The 16,575-nt window shown below is 46.3% G+C and overlaps 1 protein-coding gene across 6 annotated transcripts in view; it reads right to left on the bottom strand.

Annotated features, from left to right (window-relative positions):
- The window catches only part of LOC144607165 (transducin-like enhancer protein 4), a 567,195-nt gene that overhangs the window by 169,048 nt on the left and 381,572 nt on the right, over positions 1-16,575 (bottom strand). For 5 of the 6 annotated variants that reach the window (XM_078423817.1, XM_078423814.1, XM_078423815.1 and 2 more), the window contains exon 1: positions 11,671-11,778. The exons of the other annotated variant lie outside the window; for it this stretch is intronic. The gene's annotated coding sequence lies outside the window, so the exon portion shown is untranslated. Of the gene's footprint in view, positions 1-11,670; positions 11,779-16,575 lie in introns of those variants that run through there. 6 annotated transcript variants of the gene reach the window in all.

Here is a 16,575-nt window from a genome sequence, read left to right on the forward strand (position 1 = left end):
CTCCTCCAGTGCCATAGTGAGGCCCACCGGAAATTGGAGGAACAGCACCTCATATTTCACCTGGGCAGCTTGCAGCCCAGTGGTATGAACATCGACTTCTCCAACTTTAGATAGTTCCTCTGTCCCTCTCTTCCCCTCCCCCTTCCCAGATCTCCCTCTATCTTCCTGCCTCCACCTTTGTCCCGCCCCCCTGACATCAGTCTGAAGAAGGGTCTCGACCCGAAACGTCACCTATTCCTTTTCTCCCGAGATGCTGCCTGACCTGCTGAGTTACTCCAGCATTTTGTAAATAAATTCCTGTCCCATTGCGCTGAACATCCGAAACCCTTCACCAAATTTAAAAAACAGCGTTAATAATGAAATGCCGGGGGGCGTTAACGACGGCTTTCAACCGAGAGCTATTCAGGAATCACTAGAATTAAGAGCACAAAAGGGGTGGCTAATTCCTTGCTCTTTTAGTCTTTTGTCTCTATCAGGGTAGCCTTTGTGCCAGTCACTTCCATTCATGCCACGTGTTTCTCCCCCTCTCCTCCTCCTTGTCCCGGCTTCCCAGGCTAGAAAGGTTAATGAGGCTTCTTACAAAGCTATTAAGCTTGGGCGCTGTTCAATAGAAAGAGCAAGCAACAGGTTGAATGAAGGCACGGCAAGCAGCAGCTTCCTATTAAAACAAAATCTTTTGATATCAGAGTGCGATTTAAAAAAATAATAATCAGTCTGGATCACTGGAGAGAGTGCTACACGCCTTCCCTTCCCTCCGCTGCCGAACTGCTATACTGACGATCCCTTTAATTTAGAGAAAACCTGGAGTTAATCCCACACCAGTGCAAAATTACACCGCGTCTAGACGCGAACAGAGGTGTCAAGGAAATATTAGGAGTGAACTTTGGGGGTGACTAGATTTACAAGACTCGTTGCCAGCAGATCTGCTTGTCAGAGTGGTGCGTTGCAGCGTAAAAATCAAAAGCAGTGGAATTTAAACAAGTTCAGGAGTTTTGACCACAATTTGACACCTTGATTTTTGGGGAAGAGCATCCAATGAGAAGATTGTCGTATACACTTATCAGCCAAAACATTATGACCACTGACAGGCGAAGTGAATAACATTGGTTATCTTGTTGCAATGGCACCTGTCAAGGGGTGGGATATATTAGGCAGCAAGTGAACAGTCAGTTCTTGAAGTTGATGTGTTCGATGCAGGAGAAATGTGCAGGAGTAAAGACCTGAGCGACTTTGACAAGGGCCAAATTGTTATGGCCAGACGACTGGGCCAGAGCATCTCTGAAACGGCAAGACTTGTGGGGCGCTCCCGGTCAGCAGTGGTGAGTATCTACCGACAGTGGTCCGAGGAGGGACAAACCACAAACTGGTGACAGGGTGTTGGGCGCCCAAGGCTCATCGATGCGCGAGGGCAACGAAGGCTATCCCATCTTGTCCGAACTGACAGAAGGTCGACCGTGGCTAGTCACAGAAAATGTTAATGGTGGTCATGGGAGGAATGTGTCACAATACACAGTGCATCGCACCCTGCTGCATATGGGACTGCACACGGAGGACCAACAGCATATTAGGCAGGTGGTCATAATGTTTTGGCTCATCAGGTCATAATGTTTTGGCTGATCGATGTATATGCCCGACAGCCACTGTGATCTTCCATGGAATGCGTTTTTTGGTTGTGGGACAGACTTCAGTTTAGCACTATTATGGTTATCTAGTATCACCCTTATTACGGGCCTTCTATGCCCGCACCTCCAGACTCAGGAACAGCTTCATCCCCAGGGCCATAGCTGCTATGAACCGGTCCTGCTGAGCCGGATGGCCACAACGCATAGATCAACTTGCACTTTACCCTGTCTAAAAACTGTTCCAACTGTTTCGTTTCGTTGGGTTGCTGTTAATTACTTAAATTATTGCATCGTATGGGAGGCGCATTCCCAATCTCGTTGTACCCCTGGGTACAATGACAATAAAGATATATTGTATTGTATTGTATTAAAATACTGTAGAGTCATAGAGTCTTACAGCATGGAAACAGGCCCCTCAGCCCAACATGCCCACAATGACCAGCATGTACCATCTACTCTAGCCCCACCTGCCTGTGTTTGGCCTATATATCCCTCTAAATCTGATCTACCCATGTACCCGTCTAAATATTTCTTAAACATCATGATAGTACCTCCTCTGGCAGCTCATTCCGTACACCCACCACCATTTGCGTGACAAAGTTACCTCACAGGTCCCCATTTAATCTTTTCCCCTTCACCTTAAACCTATGTCCTCTGGTTCTCGATTTGCCTACTCAGGGCAAGAGACTATGCGTCTACCCGACCTATTCCTCTCATGATTTTGTACACCTCTATAAGGTCACCCCTCATCCTCCTGCACTCCAATGAATAGAGTCCTAGCCTGTAACTCTTGACAGACTGGAATGGCAAGGCATCTGGTGTTTTCTTGTGATGCTGTTTAAAGCATGGGGGTCTTGGTGCCACTGATCTGTTTGAACAGAGAAGGCTGAGCAGCTTGGGACAGAGGCATTCCCACGGGGTGTTTAACCAAACGGTTTGCATGTGACCCACCCAATCTACAACACAATACCAGGAGAAAGTAGCCACCCACTCCATGGAAAGGTGAAAAGGTATGGAGAAAGTCCAGCACCAGTAGATCAGTAAAATACACTGGGACAGCACAGTGGTGCAGCTGGTAAGACTGCTGCCTCACAGCTCCAGAGTCCCTGGGTTCAATCCTGACCTCAGGTGCTGTCTGTGTGGAGCTTGCACATCCTCCTCGTGACCGCGTGGGTTTCGAGGTTAATTGGCCTCGACAAAATTGCCCCTAATGTGCAAGGCATGGATGAGAAAGTGGGATTACATAGAACTAGTGTGGAAGACACAAAGTGCTGGAGTAGCCCAGCGGGTCAGGCAGCATCTCTGGTGTACACGGATAGATGATGTTTCGGGGTCGAAACTCTGAAGAAGGGTCCCGTCCTGAGTAAAAGACCTTTTCCCCAAGATGTTTGAGCAATCCGTCTGAAGAAGGGTCTTAATCCAAAGCAGCACCTCTCCATGTTCCCCAGAGATGCTGCCTGACCCACTGAGTTAGTCCAGCCCAGAGAGTCTCCTTTTGTAACTCAGCATCTGCAGGTCCTTGTTTCTAGATAGAAACTAGCGTAAACGGGTGATCCGAGAGGACTTGGCGGGCTGTTTCCACGCCGTACGCCCAAACTAAACTAAAAAGACTGAATTAGGACTCAAATGGTGGGAAATACTCGGCAAGTCCAGGCAGCACAGAGTGTTTCAGCTTCCAACGCAAAGTCAGATGACCCGATAACGACACCTTGTTTCTCCCTCTCTAGAGATGCAATTTTGGAATTTCCTGTTACATTTTAGATTCACAGCAAAGTGCTCCCCGCCGTTTGGTTTGCAGGTTGAGAGAAATTGCTTGCGCTTCATTTTACGAGGATGATAAATCGTATCTAAATTATAGAGCATGAGCGTTGATGTTTGAAACAGGTTTCTGGTAGATTACATGCTTCAGATGCAGTGCATCCATTCTGTCTTCCATATTAATAAGCCTGCATCCTCTGAAAAATTGCACTAAAGACAACTGCCCCTCCCCAACACCCTGCAGCAAAAAGAAAAACCTACTTACGGTAGAATAGATGTGTTCTGTTGTTACTTTCAGGCTGCAGAATCAAATCCCAGCTTCACAAAACAACAGCCGACTCTAAACGCCCACTGGTCCATTCCATATTTAAGGGATGGAATTGGTTTGACTCTCATCTGCAATGGGTGAATCTGGGGACACCGCTTAATTTACTCAACGCGGCAGCCAGTGACATGGTTTTAAGCATTTTGCTCTTTAAATGTGACCATTATTCTTCACTTGGTCATCATCGAGGGGAAAGGGGTAATGAGCATGTGCAAGAATCGGAGGAACAGCATCTCATATTTCACTTGAGCAGGTTACAACTCCAGCGGTATGAATATTGATCGCTCCAACATCAAGTAACCTTTGCATTCCCCCTCTCTCCATCCCTCCCCCACCCAAGCCGCACCAGGTTCAGTCGTCTTGTTAAGTCTCATTGACTGATTTTTTAGATTTTAGATTTAGATACAGCGCGGAAACAGGCCCTTCGGCCCACCGAGACCACGCCGCCCAGCGATCCCCGCACATTAATACTATCCTACACAAACTAGGGACAATTTTTACATATTACCCAGTCAATTAACCTATGTATCTGTACGTCTTTGGAGTGTGGGAGGAAACCGAAGATCTCGGCGAAAACCCACAGGTCACGGGGTGAACGTACAAACTCCGTACAGACGGCACCCGTAGTCAGGATCGAACCCGAGTCTCCGGCGCTGCATTCTCTGTAAGGCAGCAACTCTACCGCTGCGCCACTGTGCCGCCCTGTACTCGTTCTTACCTACTGCACAGCTAAAACAATGGCCTGCTTTCTTTATCATTACATTTTTGCATAATCTTTCACTCATTTGTTCTACATCACCGTCTATTTATCTAGTTTCCATTTTCCCTGACTTCCAGTCTGAAGAAGGGTCTCGACCCAAAACATCACCCATTCCTTTTCTCCAGAGATGCTGTCTGGCCCGCTGAGTTACTCCAGATTTTTTGCGTCTATCGTCGGTTCAGTCAGGCACCTGCAGTTCATTCCTACACATTTCATCTGCAGGAATTTAAATCTGCTTTTGGAGAGGCAAGAGCTTCTAAGGAGGGGGTGTGGGGTGGGATGTTTTTTTTCTTCCCTGTCTCCTTATCCACTTTCCCACCCCTTCCCTTCTCGCACTCAACTCTGGCTGTCAAATCAAGGGACTAATACCTTTCAATCACAGGCAATTTGTTATCAAGCACTTGTTGGTCACTGCTGAGCAGCTTCAGGCCTCTAGAACTGCACAGTGGCACAGCATCCGAGACCAGAGTATGATCCTCACCTCGGGTTCTGTATGTATGGAGTTTGTACCTTCTCCCGATGTCCACGTGGGCTTCCTCCGGGTGCCTTGGTTTCTACCCAAAGACGCACAGGGGTTGTAGGTTAACTGCCCCTGTTCACCCCGTGACCATGCCAGCTCTCTCTTGTTTCCTCCCACATCCCCAAAACTTGAAGGTTTGTACGTTAATTGCCCCTAATGTGCATGAAGTGAATGAGAGAGGGGGATCACGTAGAATAGGTGATTGGGTGATTGATGGTCGGCATAGACTCAGTGGGCCATTGGACCAGTTTCCATGCTGCATCTCTAAACTCAAACTAAACTAATCTAACAGCACAAAGGTAGACACAAAATGCCGGCGTAACTCAGCGGGTCAGGCAGCATCTCAGGAGAGAAGGAACGGGTGACGTTTCGGGTCGAGACCCTTCTTCAGACTGATGTCAGGGGAGGGGGCGGGACAAAGATAGGATGTCGACGGAGACAGGAAGACTAGTAGGAGAACTGAGAAGGGGAGGGGATAAAGAGGGGAAGTCAGGGAAGTCAATGTTCAAACCGCTGGTGTGTATACTGCCCAAGCGAAATACGAGGTGCTGTTCCTCCAATTTGCGCTGGGCCTAAAATGCACTGTAAACATTTATAACACCATCCTTCAAGCTGGTAAAACAATCCTCCTATCCAGTCCCAAAAATAACCCTCTCACAAAAGCACTCATTGCGATGGTTCACTTTGATGAAATATCTCACCGCCTCCTTAAATTCATCATCTCAGCCAAATTCTTGGTTGGTTGATGCAAGGGATCAAAACTGCCTGAAGGCTGTTCCATAGGATAAAGGAGTCTTTCATTTAGTTAGTCTGAGATGCATTTGACCTCTGGTGCCATTGAAGTGAAAGGCCGATTTTTAATCTGGTGTCCAATTCTCTCGTCCTCTATTTGCTGAAACAAAATCTTTGATTGTGCCACCATCATGATCGAGGACCAGTCTCACCCCGATCGGCCACTCCCTCTTCTCCCCCTGCCCATCAGGCAGGAGGTACAGAGGTTTGAAAACACACACCTCCAGATTCAGGGACAGTGTCTTCCGAGCTGTTATCAGGCGATTGAACTATCCTCTCACCAATTAGAGAGGTCCTGACCTCCCATCTACCCCATTGGAGACCTTTGAACTATCTTTAATCTGACTTCATCTTGCACTGAATTATATACCCTTCATCCTGTTTCCATACACTGTGAATAGCATGATTGTAATCATGCATAGTCTTTTTAGCTGACTGGATAGAACACAAAAATCTTTTCACTGTACCTCGGTACACGTGACAATAATAAACTCAACTAATAAACAAAGGAAGTTATAATCACAGATGCCAGGAGAAGACAAAAAACACTACAAGAAACACACTTGCACTGCATTGAGTTGAGTCTGTGTGCTTTGGAAATAGACTGTTCTATTGCACCACGCTGTCATCGAATTTAGCAAGCAATCCAACATTCTTCATCTCGTACATCCAGCGATGTACAAGATTGCACCACTTATTGCAGTGCAGAAGGAGGTTGGAGAAAGTCACATGGATGTAAAGGAGTGACAATCCATGGTGAAACAACAGTTAAAATAGACGACAGGATTCCACTTCACACTTCCCGCCGTGAACACTGGCAGCTTGCATCAAGATGCACCCTTCTGTCAGAAATGCTACTGACGAACATCTGGTGAATGTACAACAGCTGGATGCTGTAGATCATTAAAACCGTCTCCCGGCAATCAAAACACCATTGCCATTGGCGAACGGGTTATTCAAGTCCTTCAAACAAAGAACATAGGACAGCTGGACAATTGGAGTTTTTAAAAATCTTCCTTCAACAGAACATTCAAGAATTCATGGGCAAGCACGGTGGCGCAGCGGTAGAGTTGCCGCCTTTCAGCGCCAGATACCCGGGTTCGATCCTGGCCACGGGTGCTTGTATGTCTGGTGTTTGTACGTTCTCCCCATGACCTGCGTGGGTTTTCGCCAAGAACTTTGGTTTCCTCCCACACTCCAAAGATGCACAGGTTTGAGGGGTAATCGGCTTGGTTATAAATGTAAACATTGTCCCTCGTGCAGAATAGTGCGAATGTGCGGGGATCGGATCAATCGCTGGTCGGTGTGGACTCTAAGGGCCGAAGGGCCTGTTTCTGCGCGATATCCCTGCACTAAACTAAATAAAAATATCACCAGTCATATAAAATCAAGCTTCTGAGGTTGAGGAATATCCGTGGGGTTGATTGCATTTTGGAAAGACAGGAAAATAAAATCAGTCTTACACCATTTCCAGAGACCCAATTGAAGAGATCTTCAGGGCCACAAAAGTGTAGGAAATTCACTTCGTGAAGTCTGCAAATATACCTCCAGCCACCAACTCACTTTTTGTAGATCATTCCAACGTTATCAACAATATCCCAGCCCTCCCTATTCCATTTAACCACTTCAAAAATCAATTGGAATACAGACAGCCTCCTGCCATTTCGAATTTGTGCACTCCACACGTTTGTGGAATTCCTATTTGCTGCACAATCTCACTGCCAAAAAAAAGACTCAGCGGGTCAGGCAGCATCTCTTGATAGTTTAGTTTCGGGATACAGTGCGGAAACAGGCCCTTCACCTACAGAGTCCAGGCCGACCAGCGATCCCTGCACACTTGCACTATCCTACGCACACTAGGAACAATTTACAATTATACCTAGCCAATTAACCTACAAACCTGTACGTGTTTGGAGTGTGGGAAGAAACCAGAGAAAACCCCACATGCCACAGGGAGAATGCACAAACTCCGTACAGACAAGCATTCGCAGTCAGGATCGGACCTGGATCTTTGGCGTTGTAAGGCAGCAACTCCCCATGCTGCGCCACCGTGCCACCCTTCAGGCTGAAGAAAGGACCCGACCCAAAACGTCACCTATCCACATTCTCCAAAAATGCTGCCTGACCCACTGAGTTACTCCAGCACTTTGTGTCCTTTTTGGTAAACCAGCTTCTGAGGTTCTTTGATTCTGCAGCAAAATGACCAACAGGTCCGTAACCCAATTGTGCCAACTGATCTTTCCTTCACACCCAGATGCCGACTGGCCCACTGCACATTCGAAGCAACTTCATTTATAGATTGCCAAGCATGTGGAAAACAGTTGTTCAGAACTAGTCGCTGTTCCTCACGTCCTCTGGCAATATATGGACTGCTTAAAGTCCCAAACCTCTAGTATATTTTAAGTTGTTGACATTCGCCTTCCAGATGATGCTAAATGGAAGCGCTCTAATTGAGTGTGATGTACAAAATGTTTACTGCATGGCAAATTAATGCACATCAAGCCATTAAATTATAATACGCCTTCCTAGAGCTCCTCTAATTATATGCTAATGATTCCGATCGGTTGACGTCACTAGCTTTCTTATATGCATGGTAATAGCAGGCAGCTGCCGAGACACTTCCTTAAAGAAAGTGTTTAAACGAGCGAATCCTATTAGTTAAGCCCAAATTATCGGAAGATACGTCAAAAGATGTGCAATTAGAGCAAAAGCTGTTGGGATCAAGTGCAGTGAGCTGTACCGACCGGCAAGTTACATCTGTCCATTTGCTGGCAGTGACGCCTAGGTTTGTTTGCCCAAGGACGGCCATTATAGAAGATCAGCGAGTAATGTTAAACTGTTTTTATTTTTTATTATTCATCCGAAGAGGAGCCATCAGGGATGAATTGAGGATCTTGGCAGGTTAAGACCCTCAAGTCATTCCTGATTTAGTCCTCTTTGTAGAAGATACACAAACTGCAGCAATTATACTACGTTCACAAGTCCTCTTCCACAGAGGGGCTTCAGGACCCATTACAGCATGGCTTGGGAACAGCTCCATCCAAGACCGCTAGAAATTGTATCGAATTGTGGGCCATCACACAAACCAACCTCCCTTTCATTGATAGACACAAAATGTCAGAGTAACTCAGCAGGACAGGCAGCATCTCTGGAGAGAAGGAATGGGTGACATTTTGGGTTAAGGCCCGAATGTCATCCATTCCTTCTCTCCAGAGATGCTGCCTGTCCCACTGAGTTACTCCAGCATTTTGTGTCCATCTTCGGTTTAAACCAGCGTCTGCAGTTCCTTCCTACACATTTTGTCTGCTCCACAGCGAAATCTCCTCAAGCTATGTCTACTTTGAAAAAGGTCTCCTCTTCTTCCAGAGTTCTGCAACATTCTTGCCTTAGAGGGAGTACAGAGAAGGTTCACCAGATTGATCCCTGGGATGGCAGGACTTTCATATGAAGAAAGACTGGATAGACTCGGCTTGTACTCGCTGGAATTTAGAAGATTGAGGGGGGATCTTATAGAAACTTACAAAATTCTTAAGGGGTTGGACAGGCTAGATGCAGGAAGATTGTTCCCGATGTTGGGGAAGTCCAGAACAAGGGGTCACAGCTTAAGGATAAGGGGGAGGTCTTTTCGGACCGAGATGAGAAAACATTTCTTCACACAGAGAGTGGTGAATCTGTGGAATTCTCTGCCACAGAAGGTAGTTGAGGCCAGTTCATTGGCTATATTTAAGAGGGAGTTAGATGTGGCCCTTGTGGCTAAAGGGATCAGGGGGTATGGAGAGAAGGCAGGTACGGGATGCTGAGTTGGATGATCAGCCATGATCACATTGAATGGCGGTGCGTACAGGCTCGAAGGGCCGAATGGCCTACTCCTGCACCTATCGTCTATGTTTCTATTTTCTCTCGCTGCTCCCTGGAGTCTGAAGAAGAGTCTCGACCCAAAACGTCACCCATTCCTGCTCGCCACAGATTCTGCCTGTCCCGCCAAGTTACTTCGACATTATAAATCTATCTCCATTTATACCTCACACTGCCTCGGCAAGGCCATCAACATAATCAAGGACGAGTCGCACCCCAGCTACTCCCTCTTCTCCCCTCTCCCATCAGGCAAAAGGTATAGTAGTGCGAAAACACACACCTTCAAATTCAGGAACAGTTTCTTCCCAGCTGCTATCAGGCAACTGAACCATCCGACCAGCATGTAGGGAGCAGCCCTGACCTACCAATTACTTAATTGGAGACCCTTGGACTATCTTTAATCAGACTTTACCTTGCACTAAATGTTATTCCCTTCATCGTGTATCTGTACACTGTGGACGGCTCGATTGTAATCATGTATCGTCTTTCCGCTGACTGGTTAGGACGCGACAAAAACTGTACCTCGCGACAATAAACTAAGCTAAAACAAGGTGCAGCAGTGAAGTGATTAAGTCACTCGGAGAGACAAGAGACTGCAGATGCTGGAATCCTGAGCAAAAAAAAGGGCTGGAGGAATGCAGTGAGTCACGCAGTATCTGTGAAGGGAAATGGGCCATTGGCTCCACAGATGTTGCCTGACCCATCGAGATCCTCCAGCCTTTTGGTCAGGTTACTTAACTGTCGTGCTAGAGACACGGTGGCAAAAATCCACCAGAGCAGCTTGGAAATTTTAATATAATTAAGTCAAATAAATTTGGAATTAAAGTTGTTCTCATTTACCGTAGCCTTGAAAGTGAGGGGGTCGGTGTGAAAACCCACTGGCTTTACTGCTGGACTTAAGGGAAAGAAATTAAACCATTCTTAGGCCAGAAAACATTCAACGTCAGTCATGGGCCAGGGGTTCTGGGACAATTAGAGAGGCCCAGCAGAGCCATATGTACATCCTGTGAACAAGCAATATAAAAAACCCTTTGACTGTCACGCGCACGCACACACACACACGCCTAGCTGAGTCATAAGGCAAGTACAGCGTACACTCAAATAATGCCACAACTCCTCGAGCTTTCAAATAGAACAGACGCCTTTTCTGTCTTTTACTTAAGCGGATTAATGGTGGTCTAGAATCAAAATGATCGACCCTGGCGACTTCATTTGTGAAAATATAAATGTCATAATCATCAGAAGTCAGCAACCCTGGGCTCCGCATACATTGATCGGACACAAGGCCACATACAGGAGATGGGGGAGGGGTGAATTCTGAAGAGTAAGGGCATCATTTTCATAGTTTGCCTAGTTGGAAGACTTCATTCAGCAAAGAAAAAGTTATTTCCAAGACACCGGATGAGAAAAGAGTGCCCCCTTGTGCATAAAGCACAAAGTGCTGGAGTAACTCAGAGGTCAGTCTGGACAGGTGACGTTTCTCATGGTCCCGATGGATCCTTGTAGACTCCCCTCTGTGGCCTTCTACCCTCTCGGGACCTTTTTATCTCCAACTACCAGCACAATATCAGCCATCTTGACTTTCCCACTCTCCTTACCCCCTCCAATCTCACCCCCTCTGAACACACCACCAACGCTTTAAAAAAAGTAGGAAGAGTCCCAACCCAGAACATCAGCTTTCCATCTTCTCCGGAAATTCTGCCTGACCCGTTGAGATACTCCAGCACTTTGTATCTTTTTTGTTTGTTGTAAACCCGCACCTGCAGTTCCTCATTTCTACATTGCAATAAAGCTCTTGCCCCGCCCTTCCTTGGTCATTTGCTGCTGGCCCCGAATTGTTCGGTCCATTTCCTACCTCCAGTTCCCTCCCCCTCTACTTTCAGTCTGATGAAGGGTTCCGCCCCACAAACTTCACCCATCCCTTTTCTCCAGAGATGCTGCCCGACCCGCTGAGCTACTCCAGCACTTTGTGTCTATCTCCAGCCTCCAACGACAGTTGGATTGAGTGCATTAATCCCAAAAGACCATCTCTCCTTACCTGTGGTATTGTGCCTGGAGAAACTGGAATTCTTCCTTAATCCGATCCAACGTTTCTGGGAAGGTGAATTTCAAAGTTTGGGAAGCGGCAGTTGGGGTGGCGGAAGGCGGTACCTAGAGGGAATGAGATTTATGTCAGATGATCGCACGCCAGAGACCACAATGTAAATTTACCACTCAATTAATAAAGCTGCGGATTTACTGTACGATAGGGCAACATTTTATAAAGCATAAGGGTGACACGGTGGCGCAGCGGTAGACTTGCTGCCTTACAGTGCCAGAGACCCAGGTTCGATCCCGACTCGGCCTGCACCTTCTTCCCATGACCACGTGGGTGTTCTCCGAGAGCTTCATTTTCCTCTCACACTCCAAAGACGTACAGGTTTGTTAGCTAATTGGCTTGGTATAAATGTAAACTGCCCCTGGAGTGAGGGATAGTGCAGGGATCGCTGGTCGGTGCAGACTCGGTGGGCCGAAGAGCCTGCTTCCGCACAGTATCTAACTAAACTAAACAAGAAAATTCCAGCTATGATCTTGCAGGCAGTCCGAATGTGATCCCATATTTAAGTGGGGTTCTTCTAATGGTCCAGATGATGAACCAGCAAGGTAGTCATGCATCATTCAGGGGAAAGGAAGTTTAGGCCGGAAATGGCTTGCGTCTTGGACCTGCTTTATGAACGAGGTAAAGGTGATGATACAAAACCCAATGAAAGATGCTGTTGGAATGAGAAGCCTTATCAGGGGCAGAACAATCACATTTACCCACCAGACATGGCGGTAATGGGAAGAGGAGAGTGGCCAATACTGGGAGGACACTATTTGACAGCTCTCCAACGTGTTAATGTTTAACAGTTCAATTGGAAATAGTACACTTTGGTAGGAAAAAAATACAAGTCACGTTTACTGGGAAGATGCGAGTCAAAGTGGTGTCGAAAACAACAAAGATTTCAGAATATATTAGCCACAGATTAGCAAGATGATTAAAAAGAATGTTTGAGGGTTCATAGAGTGAGAGAGAAGAAGAAAAGAAAGTAAGAGAGAGGGGATGGTAAAGGAAGTCAAGATTATCAAATCTTGGTTGAACCACACAGGTAGGTTACTGTCCACAGTTCTAGTGTCTATTGTCTTACAAAATAATAAATCTTCCATCTTACAAACAATATGCTGAGGGGCTTGAGAGTGTGCAGAGGAGATAGACAAGGTGGGTATCAATTAAGCAAAAGGTTTACACATCTGCTGAGAAAATTGTGGGAAGACCAGAGAGGAGGTCTGTAAAATTGAATTGAATACATTTTATTAGCCAAATATGTACACATGCAAGGAATTTGCCTTGGTGCTTTGCTCGCAAGTAACAACACAATATACAGTAGACAATAAAAAAATAAAACATAATTTAAACATGTGAAGAATGAAATAAAATACCAGAGCAAAAGGAGACTGCAGACTTTTGGTTGTTGAGTAGAGCTACTGCTCATGGAAAAAAAGGGAATCTCGGGTTACCCTGGTAGATTAGGAGAGAAATGACAAGGAGGCTGCATTTAAAAGAAGGCACCAATGTTGTGTGCACTGGTTGGGCCAAATGGCCTCTTTCTATGCTTATAATGCTTCTGAACAGAGAACAGCCTCCAAAACTGCTTAATTGGCTAAAGAAAATATTGCCACATCTGAAAGGGGCTTTGGAACTGACAGATTGAATTTTGGCGGCCTTTTACCACAAGTGGAAACATTCTGTATTTACTTTGGAATTTCAACTTAGCGCACTTTCGCCACCTACCTCGAGTGCCATTAAAACACATTAGCCAGAACCAAGCAATAAGATTTTGGGGTGTGTATTTTTGTTTAGAAAAACAAAAATCCATACAATCCATTGTTCATTTACAGCAAGGCCACAATGTCGCTGTCCATTCCCCATTGGGCTTCAACAGAGTTACTAGTCATGTTGGGATGACCTGGATCATTAATGCCAGGGCTAAATTATCAGAACAAATTATCATAGTTATGGGGCTAGGCCATTTCAGAGCAACAAAACATCAACCAATTCCTATGAACCTGAAGGCACATGTAGTCCCAGACTGGGTACAGCAAGCACATTTATTCAAAATAAATGAATTTAAATCACCTTATAGCTGGGCTGAGAAGTGAACTTATTGCCTGGTTCATTGGAACAGAATCTGCTCAACACCCCCCTTCAGTCCCTCAATGAGTTAAGGGCTTCATTTAAAATTTAACTGCCAAAGGGTGAAAGGGGCATAAAACATTTTACTGGTTCGTTAAAGGTCCATTTAATTGCCCTCATTGGGACCAGTGCAGAGACAATGAGAAAGTGTCAAGATAGACACAGGTGTGATACCACCTAGATCCTTGTGGTTTGCTGGTGCCCAATAAAAGGAAGACACTGGGCAGAATAGTTCAAAGTTACATTATTAAATAGCAGAGGATGCACCACTGCCAATAACTGCCAATTCAGTTACAACACAAACTACCTCAATTCACGCACTCACCCCACACATTATCCTCAAAGGAAGTTTCCATCCCTGCCCATTCATAAGTTGTTGGAGCAGAATTAGGCCATCACGTCAGCTCCACCATTAAATAGTGGCTGAACTACTTCTCCCGCTCAACCCCATACTCCTGCCTTCTCCCAATAAACCCTGACACCCTTACCAACCAAGAATCTGACAATTTCCACCTTTAAAATATCCATTGACTTGGCCTCCACAGGCATTGAAAACTCACCCAAATTAAAACAAGTAGAAACAAAAACTGCCTGCCACATACAGTGCTGAAGACGATCGTTTAATCATTTCTGCCAGTCTAATCATTTCTCTAAATCCCAGTGGTTAACTTTTAAGCCCACGCCAAATGTCAAGTACATCAACCATTTTTACTCAGACGGCGAAGAAAGCACAAGCTTGTTCTTTACACATGACAACCTGGTAGCATTGAGGTCTGACATGCTACAACAGCAAGGTTCTCATGACATAGTCACCTTTCATCATTGCCACCGCTGAGTACAGGTTACTTTCGGTATGAGTGGCATAGGTGTAAAGTGAGAGGAGAAAGATTTAATAGGAACCCAAGAGGCACTCTCTTCACTCAGAGTTTGGTGGGTATATGGAACGAGCCAACTGAGGAGGTAGTTGAGGCAGGCACTACAGTAACATTTAAGAGACATTTGGACAGGTGCATGAACAGGAAAGGTTCAGAGGGATGTGGGCCAAACGCAGGCGGATGGAACTAGCTGTCATGGGACATCTCGGCCAGACGTGGACAAGTTGGTATTGTTTCTGTACCATACAACTCCAAGACACACTAGCCAGCACAACACTGTCTGCATACTGAGGCAACCATCAACTGCTGCTGGAAGCTGATCAGCTTGGTAAAAGATGCACTTTGATCTGCCTGAAGACGTTCCAGTGCAAGGAGTTACTTGCAATCAGATGCCACTGTCCGGCGCACTCCTCGTGTTTAGTTTTAGTTTAGTTTAGAGATACAGCGCAGAAAGAGGCCCTTCGGCCCACCGAGTCCACGCCAACCAGAGATCCCCTCACATTAACACTTATCCTACACACGCTAGGGACAATTTGCATTCATACCAAGCCAATTAACCCACAAACCTGTACGTCTTGAGTGTGGGAGGAAACCGAAGATCTCGGAGAAAACTCACGCAGATCAAGGGGAGAACGTACAAACTCCGTACAGACAAGCACCCGCAGTCAGGATGGAACCTGGGTCTCTGGCGCTGTAAGGCGGCAACTCTACCACTGCGCCACCGTGGCAGGACAATATCAGAATATGGAGGGACAGCAAGAGAATGGGGTTAGGAAGGAGAGATAGATCAGCCATGATTGAATGGCTGAGTAGATTTGATGGGCTGAATGGCCCAATTCTGCTCCTAACACTTATGAACTTATACGCAGAGGGAGCTCACTGAAAACTTTGTGCAGTCTCAGTGAGGCGAGGCCAAAGCATGGGGGCTTCCAGCCACTGAGAAGCATTGTCTTGCGTACCATGGACTCTGGATACTATGGTGACAAATCTGCATCAACTCTCTAGCTTGTAGTCTAATGTGAAACGACAATCCAATCCAAGCTTAAATCCAATCAAAGCTGAGGCACAGGCAACACGAGACCAGCCTTCAAAGGGATAAGCTGGTAGATGGAAAGGCAGACCTGTGGACACTGCCCAGTCCATCACTAGCACCGACACCCCCCTCCCCCACCATCGAAGGGATCTGTAGGACAGGCTGCCTCAGAAAGGCAACCAGTATCATCAAAGATTATTAAGGGGTTGGACACGTTAGAGGCAGGAAACATGTTCCCAATGTTGGGGAAGTCCAGAACCAGGGGTCACAGTTTAAGAATAAGGGGTAGGCCATTTAGAACAGAGATGAGGAAAAACTTTTTCAGTCAGAGAGTGGTGAAGGTGTGGAATTCTCTGCCTCAGAAGGCAGTGGAGGCCAATTCCCTGAATGCGTTCAAGAGAGAGCTAGATAGAGCTCTTAAGGATAGCGGAGTCAGGGGGTATGGGGAGAAGGCAGGAACGGGGTACTGATTGAGAATGATTAGCCATGATCACATTGAATGGTGGTGCTGGCTCGATGGGCCGAATGGCCTCCTCCTGCACCTATTGTCTATTGTCAAAGACTCACACCATCCTGGCCACTCTCATATCACTGCTACCATCGAATAGAAGGGACAGGAGTCTGAAAACTGTGACCACTGTGTTCAAGAATAGATTCTTCAGACTCCTGAACACTACACTACACTACACCAACGGCAACTTTGAGCTTCTAATCCCTGCCGGGGTGTCCCACGAAAAGGAACACTGGCACCATGGGGGATTTCCGGGATCGCAGGGAGGTCAAATGCATCCGAGACCAGGAGTTATTTAATATTTAGTATTT

Source organism: Rhinoraja longicauda, chromosome 28, assembly GCF_053455715.1.
Source record: "Rhinoraja longicauda isolate Sanriku21f chromosome 28, sRhiLon1.1, whole genome shotgun sequence".
In the NCBI taxonomy this organism is placed as follows: Eukaryota; Metazoa; Chordata; class Chondrichthyes; order Rajiformes; family Arhynchobatidae; genus Rhinoraja; species Rhinoraja longicauda.